This window comes from Bubalus kerabau, chromosome 10 (assembly GCF_029407905.1).
Source record: "Bubalus kerabau isolate K-KA32 ecotype Philippines breed swamp buffalo chromosome 10, PCC_UOA_SB_1v2, whole genome shotgun sequence".
NCBI lineage: Eukaryota > Metazoa > Chordata > Mammalia > Artiodactyla > Bovidae > Bubalus > Bubalus kerabau.
Window position 1 is genome coordinate 36,600,776 of NC_073633.1, and position 15,288 is coordinate 36,616,063.

Here is a 15,288-nt window from a genome sequence, read left to right on the forward strand (position 1 = left end):
TTCAAACTACCACACAATTGCACTCATTTCACATGCTAGCAAAGCAAAGTTCAAAATTCTCCAAGCTAGGCTTCAACAGTATGTAACCAAGAACTTCCAGATGTAGAAAAGGATTTAGAAAAGGCAGAAGAACCAGAGATCAAATTGCCTGTTGGATCATAGAAAAACCAAGAGAATTACAGAAAAACATTTACTTCTGCTTCATTGTCTATGCTAAAGCCTTTGACTGTGTGAATCACAACAAAGTATGTAAAATTCTTAAGGAGATGGGACTATCAGACCACCTTACCTGCCTCCTGAGAAACCTGTATGCAGGTCAAGAAGCAACAGTTAGAACCAGACACGGAACAAAGGACTGGTTCAAAACTGGGAAAGGAGTATGTCAAGGCTGTACATTGTCACTGTGCTTACTTAATTTATATACAGAGTACATCATGCTAAATGCCAAGCTGGATGAAGCACAAGCTGGAATCAAGATTGCTGGGAGAAATATCAATAACTTCAGATATGCAGATGATATTACCCTTATGGTAGAAAGCATAGGAGAACTAAAGAGTCTCTTGATGAAGGTGAAAGACGAGAGTGAAAAATCTGGCTTAAAACTCAGCATTCAAAAAACTAAGATCGTGGCATCCAGCCCCATCACTTCATGGCAAATAGATGGGGAAGCAATAGAAACAGTGACAGATTTTATTTTCTTGGGCTCCAAAATCACTGTGAACAGTGACTGCACCCATGAAATTAAAAGATACTTGCTCCTTGGAAGAAAAAATTCTGACAAACATAGACAGCATATTAAAAAACAGGGACATTACTTTGCCAACAAAGGTCTGTCTAGTCAAAGCTATGGTTTTTCCAGGAGTCATGTATGAATGTGAGAACTGGACAATAAAAAATGCTGAGCACCAGAGAACTGATGCCTTTGAACTGTGGTGCTGGAGAAGACTCTTGAGAGTCCCTTGTACAGGAAGGAGATGAAACCAATCAATCATAAAGGAAATCAACCCTGAATATTCATTGGAAGAACTGAAGCTGAAGCTCCAATAGTTTGGCCATGTGATGTGAAGAACTGACTCATTTGAAAAGACCTTGATGCTGGAAAAGATTGAAGGCAGGAGGAGAAAGGGGCGACAGAGGACAAGATGATTGGATGGCATCTCCGACTCAGTGGACATGAGTTTCAGTAAACTCTAGGAAATAGCAAAGGACAGGGAAGCCTGGCATTCTGCAGTCCATGGTGTCACAAAGAGTTGGACACAAATGAGTGACTGAACAACAACAACAATTGGTAAAAGGATAAACAGACCAATGGGACGGAATAGAGTCCAGATAGACTTGCAAATATGTAAGCACTTGATTTATAAAGTTACTGCTGAAAAGTTTCTAAACCAATGTCTGTAAAATTGCCATTGTCTTAAAGGTTTCCCTCATAACTCCACTGGTAAAGAATCCGCCTGCAATGAGGGAGACCTGGTTTCAATCCCTTGGTTGGGAAGATCCCCTGTAGAAGGGAATGGCAACCCACTCCAGTATTCTGGCCTGGAGAATTCCATGGACCATATAGTCCATGGGGTCACAAAGAGTTGGACATGACTGAGCCACTTTCACTCTAAATGCTAATATATCTAATATTCATATTAGTTTGAAAGATATTGTCATACCATTTTACAAACAAGAAAAATACAAATTTTATCTCATTTTAAAGTAAATTCTCTATTTTTCTAAATATTGAGAGGACTTTACAATATTCTCACAACAAATCAATTTTGACATTTTTTTAAAATTTTCATTCAATAAATTGACAATTGATTATCACATTAGTCCCTAAATATATGTTAAGTGAGATTTACTGGCATATTATAATAACTTTAAAGAGATTATATGGACATAACTGAATTGATATTTAATTTCTAAGACATTGCAAAATCTCATTATATTAATTTCTATATTCACATAAGAACATCAAAATGTTAAACTTATTTACCTCCAGAGAAAGTCTAAGAGGTTGGATCTTCCTAAATATACAGTTTTCATACATAATACCATCTTGAAAACATTTGAACTTCCTAGAAACCACAGGGAAAGGAATAGTCCTCCAACATCTAAACCAACCACATTCCCTTTAGAGTAAAATAATTTTCTAAGAAAATGTTTCTTTCTGTAACTACAATTAAAATATAAACATATCAGCCTTGCTCTTAGTGTAGCTATCTGATCTTTCTATACTTTTGTGGGAGGTTGAGGCAAACATTCTCTGAAGAGTCAAAATTGCTTCGACCTAGAGATAGAATCTCCGGGAGATGTAATAGGCTGACGAGAGAGACAATCTTTTGGTAGCATATAGATATAGCTGAATATCAATTACTGCAGATGGTGATTGCAGCAATGAAATTAAAAGACGCTTACTCCTTGGAAGGAAAGTTATGACCAACCTAGGTAGCATATTCAAAAGCAGAGACATTACTTTGCCAACAAAGGTTCATCTAGTCAAGGCTATGGTTTTTCCAGTGGTCATGTATGGATGTGAGAGTTGGACTGTGAAGAAAGCTGAGCACCGAAAAATTGATGCTTTTGAACTGTGGTGTTGGAGAAGACTCTTGAGAGTCCCTTGGACTACAAGGAGATCCAATCAGTCCATTCTAAAGTAGATCAGTCCCTAGGTGTTCATTGGAAGGAATGATGCTAAAGCTGAAACTCCAATACTTTGGCCACCTCATGTGAAGAGTTGACTCATTGGAAAAGTCTCTGATGCTGGGAAGGATTGGGGGCAGGAGGAGAAGGGGACGACAGAGGATGAGATGGCTGAATGGCATCACCAACTCAATGGACATGAGTTTGAGTGAACTCCAGGAGTTGGTGATGGATAGGGAGGCCTGGCATACCGCAATTCATGGAGTCGCAAAGAGTTGGACACTACTGAGCAACTGAACTGAACTGAATGTCAATGAAAATTTAGAAAATAGAACAGGTTTCTTTTCAGTTGAGAGTTACAAACAGTATTCTCTTGTATCTTCCTGGTGTATCACAGTAAAAAGGAGATAATTTTGAAATTTCTTCAGCCAATAAAACATAGAAAGTATACAGTAATATTACAGGAACAAATGAAAAAAGCTTGTATGATTTTTAAAAAAATCAAAGAATTACTAAAACAAAGAAATCACTATAATTATACAGTATTTGATTATTATTATCAGAAATAATATTTTGAAACATTTTTGTAAGCAAATCTCAGAAAAGTTTGAAAGCAGATTTTGTGGAGGCATTTTTCCATAAGCAATTTGTCATCTTATGTTGTTTTGCCTACACTGTGGTCTCAGGCTCATATCCTAAGGGAAACATGTAGTGCTACATCTTCAGCTTGATATGAGCTCTAGTGCCTCACCATGGGGCTTCCTTGGTGGCTCAGCTGGTAAAGAATCCTACAATGCCGAAGATCTGCATTTGATCCCTGGGTTGAGAAGATGCCCTGGAGAAGGGAACGGCTACCCATCCCAGTATTCTGGCCTGGAGAATTCCATGGACTGTAATAGTCCATGGGGTCGCAGAGTCTGACACAACTGAGTGACTTTCACTTTCACCTCCCCACAGAGATGGGTATTTTCTGCCTGCCAAAGGAGTCTAGGGAGAGATGTCAGAGCAAAGGACTGATTCAGCACATCTGTAGAAACTGAGGCTAGAGTTTCCCATTCAAAATTGAATCAGGACTCGATGATAAGAAATTCACAAAGCTAAAGTTTGAAGAGAACTGACCTCGAAACAGATGCTGGGCAACAGATGTCACCGGGGCACTTCTAATCCTGGGGCTTGCTGCCACTGGGCTGCTGATACACATTATCCCTGTCAACTCAGTAGGATTCAGCTATTCAGGCAGGAATCTTGACTTGAGCTCTCACTCCACCATTTATTATAGGATCTTGGGTGAGCCACTTTCCTTCCCTCTAAACCTCAGTTTCTTTAAATCCAGAATCAGGATTAAAACAGCTGTCATAATTATCTTGGGGGATTGTTCTGAAACAAAATATATAATGAGGAGCATTCCTCAGGACTTCTCTATAAACATGATCTTTATCTTTGTACATCAGCTACTGTGGAACAGGTCTTGAGGTGGGGAAGAAATTGAGTCAAAACACCTGGGTTTAAGTTTTGAATCAATTACTAATACTCTGGGTCAGATGGAGTGATAGGCATTTAGGATAAAGAGGTGAGAAATTACTGGGGCTTCTTCAAGGTGAAAAGTATAGACTACATAATACCCATGAGTTTCCAGAGTCACTCCATGCAAAAGCATGTATGCACGTCTACCTTGTTGAGTCAGAGCTGAACCCATGTGGTTTGCTTTGGACAATAAAATATGAATGGAGATTGTATTATTTCTTCCTTGCAGAAATGTTAAGTTTCAGCCTGTAGGTTGCCTCTCACTCTCTTACTTTTTCCACGCTTCTCACATTATGGAAAAATGTAGAGATCCCTCAAAATAACACCCAGTATATACATGGCTTGATCAAGGAATGCATTTTAAGGGCTCTAAGGTTTTAGGATTTTTTTCTACAGAATAATCAAACTTAACTGATATAACAATGAAATGATATTTTCATGAAGCTAAATTTGTTCAATTTAAAGAACTGGACTTTATTCTGAGTTTATATTCTTCCTACATTTTTTTTTCTGTGATAAAATATCATTTCCTGTATGAAATGATTATCACTCTGTTAGGGGTAGAATTCCAAAATGTTGGAATTATGCAAATATTAATACAAAAATAAATAGATACAATAAAAATATACCATATGACTGCCAGTTTAGGAGAGATTAATCCCAGTTACTGCCAAAGTATGCCTTCAAAAGATTTGCTCATTAAGCCTATGTCATAGCACTTCAGATTTTCTATATGAGAATACAACTCAATTGGGTTTTGCATTGGGAATCATGGTAGCTTTAGAAACACAGTCTCTGAATATTGAGAATATTACTGAGAGGATCTTCTATGGATGGAAGAGGTTATCAGATGGTGTGTACTAGGTGGCTGCCTTATTATGTAAAGGGATTTCAAGGCCATATTACAATTCACTACCTTCAAACACGTGCTCAAGGATTGTAAATGGTATAAAAACTGGTCTGTAATTCCTATATAATTAAAAGGCTTCTGATCGAATACCTGGGGAATCCCAGGGACGGGGGAGCCTGGTGGGCTGCCGTCTATGGAGTCCCACAGAGTCGGACACGACTGAAGCGACTTAGCAGCAGCAGCAGATCAAATACCAAACAGTCCAAGACTCTTTGAAAGAGGTTTTGGACCAGAAGACTCAATTTTGAGAAAACTAAGATAAATTCTATATGTACATCACAGACTGTTATGACATCAACAGTTTCCCATAATGAGTGGATTAGACTGAAGGTGAGGAATGAAGAGAGGGAATAAGAAGGTTGAAAATTGTCAGAGTGGGTGCACCTTGTCATTTGCCAGTTCAGAATTATGAAGGCCTCCCTACAACCCTGCTGAGTCTTTGCGCTGCTAATTCCTTGAGTTTTATTTTTCTTTTAGCCTTTCTTAGGTAGCTAATCAAAAACAAAACAAAACGCTCTCCAACATGCTAAACAACTGTTTCTGACATCAGAAAGCATCAGAAAAGACCCTAAACAGTTGTCTAATCCCAGAGGAAGATCTTGCTTAAGTGGAGAAGTGCTTATAGCAGAAACCTTGGAAATTTCAGGGAGTGGTGTTTTATTGTCAGAACTTTCGATCAAAGTGCAGCCAAGATCCTGGGAGCATTAAATAAAAATTACCAACAAGCTGTCTTCAGTTCACTCCACTGAAAGGAAGGGCAAATGCGAGCAAGTGGTGTTTGTACATCAGTCAAAACTCTGACAGCTACCCTGTGAAGTCTGACGGGCTGCCATGTGCTCAACTACCTAAGATACTCTTAACTGAACCATAAAAAGACAAATAAATTAGTAATTGTATCCCTCCTGTCATTGTCCTTTTTCATGAACTTCTCAAGCTGTTGGTTAACATTGTCTGGAATGATTTATCAATAACTTCTTCACTTTATTATATAAGACAGAGACACTTGATTTTTTTTTTTCCAATTTCTTTTTTGAATTGATTTAAGAAAATGATACAGATACTGCCAGTTTCTGGACCTCTCCTTTGACTTCCTGCTCTGCCTCCTCCCATTAGGAAATCAAACTGGTAAGATTAACATAATCTTTCTTGGAATTGACTGATCTTTTTAAATAGATCCCATGATAGACATGTGTAAAAATCAATAACAGACTCCTCATTTGTCAAAGCTAATGACTAAACTCATTTTGAAGTTCAATAGTGGTTACTGAAGAGTGGCCACACATTATATATCTAATCCTGTAGGTCCCTCCACTCATTCTGCCAAATGGAAAAAAGGAAGCTTTGTTACTTGAGGCACAATATAAAAAGCTCGTGTTTCCATTTTATTTGAATACGTTCATTTTTCCTCCAAAGCATGACCACTTCTTGATTGTTCAAGCTAATAAGTTAGAGAAAGAAAATGAAGAATCAATCTTAACCATTTGTAATGCCTCCTCCATTTTAAAACCAATTTGATTGTAAGTTCCTTCAATTATAATCTTAACTCCTTGAGGTTATGGGCCATGTCTTACATATTTTTAATATCCCCAGAGAGATGAACACAGCAGTTGGGTCACAGGTTAGCACAAAATAAAGATTTGGTTGAATTAAACAGAATGAATTATCCAATATCTTGGTCCATGGCATAGCCGTTATCTCAGACCAGACAGTCATATCTACTATGAGAGCAAAAGAGGCAGATTTCTAGCAGACCCTTCTTTTGATAGATGCCCTGCATCACAGGGTCGTTTAACCAGTGTTTGTTTCTGAGGTGGTGTTACCTCCCACAAAACTTTCCCTCAATTTGCAAAAGGGTGAAAACGGACAAGTTTTAATATAATGCCCTCCTCCCTTTTAAGCATCATCTGATTACAGGTGTATGCCAGCAACAAAATATCCTAAAATCCAGAAGAGAGATGTGGATGAAACACATGTAGCCCCTAATGAACTAAGATTAGATTTTCTAGTTATTAATAAAGGCAACATCTTATATCTGCATAATGCTTTCCATAGATTCTTTACATATACCATTTCATTTCCCAACTCCATCTCAGGATACTTAATAAATATTTCTTTCATTTCCCTAGAAATTCCAAATTGTGGTTTACTGTTTTTATTCCTTATTTCATCAGTGAGTTGCCTTTTCCTGGGCTCCAAGCTGTATATTGCATTGCATGCCCATTGGACACGGCCATCTCATGGAATCAATAGGTCAGATACAATTTGAAACTCCCTAGGTAATGGATTTTTAAAACTGCTTGAGGGTGGGGGAGAGAGACAGGAGGAAAAGGAATCCACAGAAACAATAACTGAAGTGGAGTGATACATTCATGATGGGAGCTGGAGAACTCCTGTTCTTTATAATAGCTTCTCAGGGGAGAAGCAGCCCTTTTCCAGAAGGAGGTGTCCTGGGAATAGCAGAGCCACTGCCATTCCATTCTTTTGATGAACAGAAACCTTATCAGTGCAATTCCCCTTGAGAGTTGAAGGGAGAAGGAAGGAGTTTAAAGACTTTTGAAAAATGTGGGTTGCAAGCAGAGGAAAGCCCAGCATTTGGCTGGTTCATTTGGAATATCTCTTGCAAAGGGGGGGATATCCTGCCAAATTTAGGGCCCTTTCAGAGCTCACAGATACTGACAGCTGATCTGAGCTCTGTGCATGAGTTTGTTCTTGCCAAGGGAGAGAGGGAGCAATGAAGTGAAAAGGTTGTTGAATGAATTAAATACAAAGTATAAAAACAAAAATGCTTGCCTTCAACAATATAAATATCACAATGTGATATTTTTCAATTGCAGGTGTGAAATGAGGATGTCAAAGCATCAGTCATTAAATAATAAGTAGCATAAATTATTTTGACTTTAGAGTAAGACACAGACACCTTGCAGCTTCTAATTATTTTTCGAAGCTCAAAGTATTGCATGGCCCGCTCGCTCTCATTGCCATGAGACTCAGAGATTGGAAAAATCAAGGAAGCAGGTGAAACTTATGTCTCACATCCTGGGATAGTGGCATTTATGAGACAAAATAGGCGTTTCCCCCCATTCATGGAATCCTCAAAGCCTTAATTAACTGATGGCATAGGAGGAGCAGTCTAAAGCCATTTCATGTCCAACAACAGGCTGTTTATATGGTACCAAAAAATCTGAGTTTTTAATGAAAAGCATTGTGGTGTTATTAATACCTCTCATTTTATTCTGTGTATTTTTAATATATATATATATATATATATATATATATATATGTGTGTGTGTGTGTGTGTGTGTGTATAAACCACAGTGGCTTTATCAAATGAAGGGTCTGTTTCCTGCTCATGGCCATGTTCACCATGGGGTGGTGGGGGTTCTGTTCTTTGTCACCACACAGAGAGCAGGGCAGGCCTGATGGAAGCTCTACTGAAACATTTACCCCATGGTTACTGAATCAGAGGAAAGAGATGATAAGACTCATGTGCAGGCTGTCGATGTTTCACCTTAAAGTGACATGTTCAATTTACTCACGTTTTGGTGACCAAAGCACAAATCATACCTACTTTTTTTTTTTTTTTTACAAAGGCTTATTACGGTATAATTGATACACCATAAAACTTACCCATTTTAAGCATGCAGTGATTTTTAGTAAGTTTACAGAGCTGCATGCCCTTTACCTCAATCCCATTTTAGAACATATTTCTCATCCCCAAAAGATTCTGCACATTCATTTGCCAATTCTCCATTCCTACTCTAGGCCCAGGCAACCAATGGTCTCCTTCCAATCTCCATAGATTTTCTTTCTCTAGGCATTAAAGATAAATAGAATAAAATAAATGGCCTTTTTCATCTGGCTTTTTTTCAGTTAGTATAATGTTTTTAAAGTGCATTCACAACACGATGTGTATTAGTAACTGTTCCTTTTTAATTGCTGAGTAGTATTCTACTGTACTAATATTTTACATTTTGTGTATCCTTTCACCCACAGATTGACATTTAGAATGTTTCCACTTTTTAGCTATAACAAGTAATACTGCTATCTTTGTATACAAATTATTGTGTGGAAATATTTCCCTTTTATTAATACAAAGGAGCATTTAATAGTGTAATAAGATGGGCAAATTTTTATTCTCCATTAATTCCTTTTAAGGCGACTGTAGTTTTTGAGAGACATGTGAATAAGAGTTAGGGTAGAGGTTTATTCGAACTTCCAACCTTAAATCCACTGCTGCCTGGCATCAAGACTTCCCCAAAAGAAAAGAAATCAGAGAATCTGGACACTTCCTCCGGGAAGAATGTAAGGGACAGGTAAGGGACAGTTGAGACACCAGATAAGGGATGGCTGAAAAGAAAATTGGGAAAGGAAGGCAGCCATAGCTAAGATGGAAATTTGTAAATAAATTATGCACTGTGATATGTATATTAAACAACTAACTTTGTCGCTCAGAAACTCTGGTAACACCTACATTTTTCAGTAAGATTTGTGTGTAGGCAGTTCCTTTGGAAGGAACTCCAGTGGGAACTGACTTTTATGTCAGTGGATATAGTGGCCATTTTTGCTTATGTACCAAAAATCAGTAGTCTCTTGTTCTCCTTTCTTAACAAAATCCAGATTTCATTCTGGCGTCCATCCTTCAATCACAGTTCCTGTGCTTGTGGAAGAATAACTCCATACAGTACCTTCTGTTTTCCTGCCCATAGTTGGGGCTTCATAGTGGGCATGTAATCTTGGTAGCACTAGTGATAAAGAATCCACCTGCTAAGGCAGAAGATACAAGAGACGTGGTTTCAATCCCTGGTTCTGGAAGATCCCCTGGAGTAAAAAATGGCAACCCACTCCAGTATTTTTGCTTGAACATTCCATGGACAGAGGAGCCTGGTGGGCTAGTCCACGGGGTTGCTAAGAGTCGGACACAACTGAGCATGTGCTGTTCCTCCTCCTCCTCCTCCTAAACTTATCTGGTGCAGTCAGAATGAGGGTTAGGAACTTTGCTGGAATTCTAAGAGGAAAATCCTCTCACATGGGCTTGAACAAATGATAATGCAGCTCTGGTTGTGTCCTATAACCCTGAAGGAGTCAGGCTTAGATGAAGCTTATACTTGAATAGCAGAGCACAGAGGTAATGATGTGCAGATGTTGGGTTAACTAACCTTCACTTCTCAATTCAGTTTTCCAGATAGGTAATTCAGGAAAGCACCTTTAATATTTAAGCCTCTTATAGTTTGAGTTGGAATTCTTATTATTTGCAACATAAAGATCCCAAACTGACATATGTTTAGAGTAAAACTATACACAGTACAAGGTTGTAGTAGGCAGAAGCCATGGGGCCTTGAAATTATAAATTTTCAAAATTAGCAGATAATGTAAGCTGTGGAAATTTTCTGGATTCCAGGTCAATTTATACCCTGAAATCCAAAGGGCAGGAAGGCCCCAGCTGATATATAGGTTACATTCATTTCTTTCTCACAGTGTTTTTGAAACCAATCTGGAGTGGACAGTGAAGAGCTAAAAATACTTTGACCCATCTCTGTGTTACCTGGAGAGCTGTACTCTTTGATCCTATATAGCAGTAGGCACCTTCTAAATGGAGAAAATCAGAATGTGCCAAAGTGACAAGATTTGTTTCCCTCCCCAGCTGTCTGACTAAATGAGTCTCCTTGTCCTGTTTATTGGAGAATCCTGTGCACCTATCTTAAGACCGCACTTAACACCTGTACTCATCATGTGTTTACCTTCTTATCACCCAACCGAACTGAGAATCCTTGAGGATGAAGACTGTGCTACTACTCTATTTTTAGCAACTAGCAAAGCATCAGAACAGTACTGGGACACTCAGTAAATTTGCAGAACTAAATGAGTTTACACACCTATATTACTTCTTCAAAACCATAGTCTCTCTTATAAGAGACAGCCTCATTTGAGAGTGGAAAGAGAAACAATGCAAAAAGCTGTGATTGGTAAAGTTAATGTATTTCTCAGAGAAGGCGATGGCACCCCACTCCAGTACTCTTGCCTGGAAAACCCCATGGACGGAGGAGCCTGGTGGGCTGCAGTCCATGGGGTTGCTCAGAGTCAGACATGACTGAGCGACTTCACTTTCACTTTTCACTTTCACTTTTCACTTTCATGCATTGGAGAAGGAAATGGCAACCCACTCCAGTGTTCTTGCCTGGAGAATCCCAGGGACGGGGGAGCCTGGTGGGCTACAGTCTATGGGGTCGCACAGAGTCAGACATGACTGAAGCGACTTAGCAGCAGCAGCAATGTATTTCTACGTCAGCTAGTAACTAGAAAATCTGAATAAAATTTGGGGAAAAAAATTGTTTGAAGTCAGCAGGGAGCTTCTGGGGAGTTCACAACTTGAGGGAACAAAATTCTAGAGTTCACTGAGGTGATCCCTACAGTCTGCTTACTACTTTTCTCCTTGAGACATACGACAATTCTTAAGCAGTACAGGATAGAAGGCTGAGAAGCCAGGAAAAAAAGTAACTGCTAGGAGGAGAAGTATAAACAAAGTTTTAATGACCTCATGGCATTAAGGAGACAAAAATTAGAATTAGGATTTAAGATAACCAGGATTTGAGAGACTAGCATCTTGGAGAAAAGAGAGGTATAGGGAAGTAAGCTTGACACTCCACGCTAGTTTCCCTTTTGAATAATTGGATAATTCTTAGTTGTGTGGTACAAAAGGCAACCAAAAAAACTCAGTAAAACTTGTGATTGTTCTCAGTGCTTCAAAGAGAAAAATGTGAGTTCAGGGCCCAGCAAATATGAAAGGCCCTAATAAACACTCTAGAATCTCATTTGGGGCCCCTGGGGGCCTTCACCCTAGGAGTTGAGGTGAAATAGAGGTAGGATTGATATTAGGAGCTCTGAGACTCAGTCTGAAATCAAATCATTTTCCCACTGTATTTAGATGTCTACTCTACTCTAGTTGCTTACCAGAAAAAAAGGGAATCTTCCATACTGAGAGATAACACCCATTGTCTGTAATTTCTCAAATACAAAGTCTGTCATTCAACAAAGATTACCTAACATACCAGTAAAGAGGACCCAAAAAAAACATTGACAGTAGAAACAGACCTACAACTAACTAAGACACTAGTTCAAAATGACTGTGGTTAATTCGTTCAATAAAAATGGATAAAATGATGAAGAATTTCACTATATATATTTGTATATATATAATCTGTAAAAATATTTCAGTGAAAATTCTGAAACTGAAAAATGCAGTCACTGAAACTACAAATTTAACATTTTCTTTGTCCAATCTGATATTAAAGCCAAAAGAGATGAGTATAAAGTATCCAAATTCACACATCGAGAGTAAAAAAGAAAGAAGGTACAGAAAGTATCAATGGAGATAGATGGAACATGTAAGAAAAGGTCTAACTTATCAATATATGCAATTATAGTCCCAAAAATGTAGGAGACAGAAAATGGAGAGAATCAATTTTTAAAGAGAATGGGCAAGAATTTTTCAGACCTAACAGAAGTCATTATGTGAAAGATTCAGAAGTCCATGACCATATATATAAATATATATATGTATATATATATATGTATGAAAGTCATTCAATCATGTCTGACTCTTTGCAACCCCATGGGCTATACAATCCATGGAATTCTCCAGGCCAGAATACTGGAGCCTTTCCCTTCTCTAGGGAATCTTCCCAACCCAGGGATCTAACCCAGGTCTCCCACACTGGAGGCGGATTCTTTACCAGCTGAGCCACAAGATTTGGACAGAGGAACTGGTGGGCTGCCGTCTATGGGGTCGCACAGAGTCGGACATGACTGAAGTGACTTAGCAGCAGCAGCAGAGGGAAAAGTGCACAATGCCTTCAGAGGAGCAACATTAAGACTTATAGCTGGTTTCTCAACAGCAATGATATGATACAGAAGACAACAGAGTACTATCTTCAAAGTACTGGAACAAATTAAAACTTCAAGTTTAGGATTTTATATCTGGTGATGATAATCTTCAATAGGAAGACAAAAATAAATTTCTAGGCACACATGTACAGAGAGAGCTTATCTCCAATATATCCCAGTTGAAGTAAATACTAAAGGGAATTCTTTAAGTAAAAGGAAAAAATGTTCCTATATTAAAACTCCAAGATGCAGGAAGGGATGACAATAAACAGATATGATTAAAATGTGGTATAATGACTGCAAAACAATTATAATGATGTCTTGTGAGATCTGAGATGTATTTATAATAGAATTGAAGTGCATGACAAAAAAAGCGATGAGAGGAGTGCCCTAAAGGTTTTAGCATTACCTGAAAAGTGGCTAAAAATTACTAATTTACAAAGCAGGTGAGATAAGCAGAAAACTAATATAAGATGATAGATTAAAAATTAATAACTACATCAAATGTAACTGGACAATAAATGGTAAAGTAGATTTTATTAAAAAAAATATATATATATGGCCCATGTGAGAGGTGCATCTTAAGTACAAGGATGAAAGTAGGGTGTTGAAAACAAGAACATCATTAAAACAATATCCAAAAGAAAGCTGAATCAGACAAATATCCTAGGTAAGATTCAATATCAAAATTAAAGGGGAATATTTCATAATGATTAAGTTAAACCTATTTTTTAAAAAAACAGCTAAACCTATAAGAAAAACATAACAATTCTAAATTTTTATGTACCTAATAATGTAGCTCCCAAATATTTAGGCAAGATTCAACAGTAAAATAAAAGCAGGCATATTTTATAATGATTAGGAGTTTGATTTACAAGGAGAAGATACATATTCTAAGTTATGTATTTTAATAATACAATTTCAAAACATATAGGGCAAAAAACAAAAGAAGAAATAGAAAAATCTGCAATCCTATTAGAAGACTATCAGTACTGAAAACATGCGACAATAAGCAGACAAACAATTCATGTGAAAATAGAAAATAACAAATAACAAAATTAACCTTACTGACACCCAGAAGGCACTCCTGAACAATGGCAGGGTATTCATTCTTTTCAAGTGCACATGGAATTTTTTTTACCAAAATGGATCGTACTCTGGGCTATGAAACAAGTCTTTCAAAAATTCTGAGAATTAAAATTATAAAGAGCATGTTCTCCAACCACAGAACAATACGATTGTTTTGGGGGGAAATGACTGGAGCCCACTCACTGTTGGTCACCACGGAGTGGCTGAAACTAGATATGGTTGAAGCATAGAGTCTGAAAAGGTGCCTAAGGATGCATCCAATAGGCTTGGGTTTTTCTGTGCACAAGTATTTTTAGGTGTTGGGGTGAATATTCATCATCTATTAACACTATCAGTTAATGGAAAAGGATAGAATAGCTGGACTAATCAAGGAGAACATGAGATTCATGCATAACACACACACTGCTCTTAGAATAGTGGGAGAGCAGGTAGAGTTTGGAATGGCTCACCAAAGCATATGTAATTCTATCACTCAGGTTAACCCTTTATTACTCTACCTTGTCTACTTGAGTGACTGTAAATGAGACACCAGCACCTAAGCTCTGCTGGATATAAACAGAACTGGACTGGTTCCTTTTACTCCCTCTTGCCTTTTTAAAAGGGGTTCCCTGGTAGCTCAGATGGTAAAGAATCTGCCTGCAATGCAGGAGATCTGGGTTTAATCCCTAGGTAGGGAAGATTGCTTGGAGAAGGGAATGGATAATGACTTCATTATTCTTACCTGGAGAATTCCATGGATAGAGGAGCCTGGTGGACTACAGTCTATGAAGTCACAATTAAGTTTGCCCTTTCAACGTTGGAGGCTTAGAAGGTATTTTTTGAAAGGTAGGGAAAGAAGTCTAAATGTTACTAATTCAGAGTGTGGGCTATGCAAGTTTTCATTCTATTACATTTAATCAAATAATTTAGGGTTAATTTATGGAGACCTGACTCTTCCCACAAAGCCCATTTAATCTGTTTCCCAACTACCAGTTATTAATAAAAAATGAATAATTAAAATGTAATTTGAAAGGGTTGAAATAAAGGAATGTTTAACATGAAGGGAAGCAGAGAGAAGCTGGTGAGAAATTCCTTGAGGCTGTGGGAGCTGTCAGGGAAACTTTCATTTGAACTGAGTCCCAGAAATTGATTAGGACTTTATAGATGGGTCTGAGCTTGTAAAGGAAAAGCAGCTGGCTACAAACAAGGGCACAGGCATTTGGACATCATGAAACATTCAAGGAATGGTGAGTCAGGGACTTGTCCACTGTGGG

General features: G+C 38.0%; 1 long non-coding RNA gene across 15 annotated transcripts in view; it reads right to left on the reverse strand.

The window, feature by feature from the left end:
* LOC129621181 (uncharacterized) overlaps positions 1 to 15,288 on the reverse strand; it is a 160,236-nt gene that overhangs the window by 77,037 nt on the left and 67,911 nt on the right. Inside the window, exon 5 of one of the 15 annotated variants that reach the window (XR_008699062.1) lies at positions 9,074 to 9,829. The exons of the other annotated variants lie outside the window; for them this stretch is intronic. This is a non-coding gene — a long non-coding RNA (uncharacterized LOC129621181). Of the gene's footprint in view, positions 1 to 9,073; positions 9,830 to 15,288 lie in introns of those variants that run through there. 15 annotated transcript variants of the gene reach the window in all.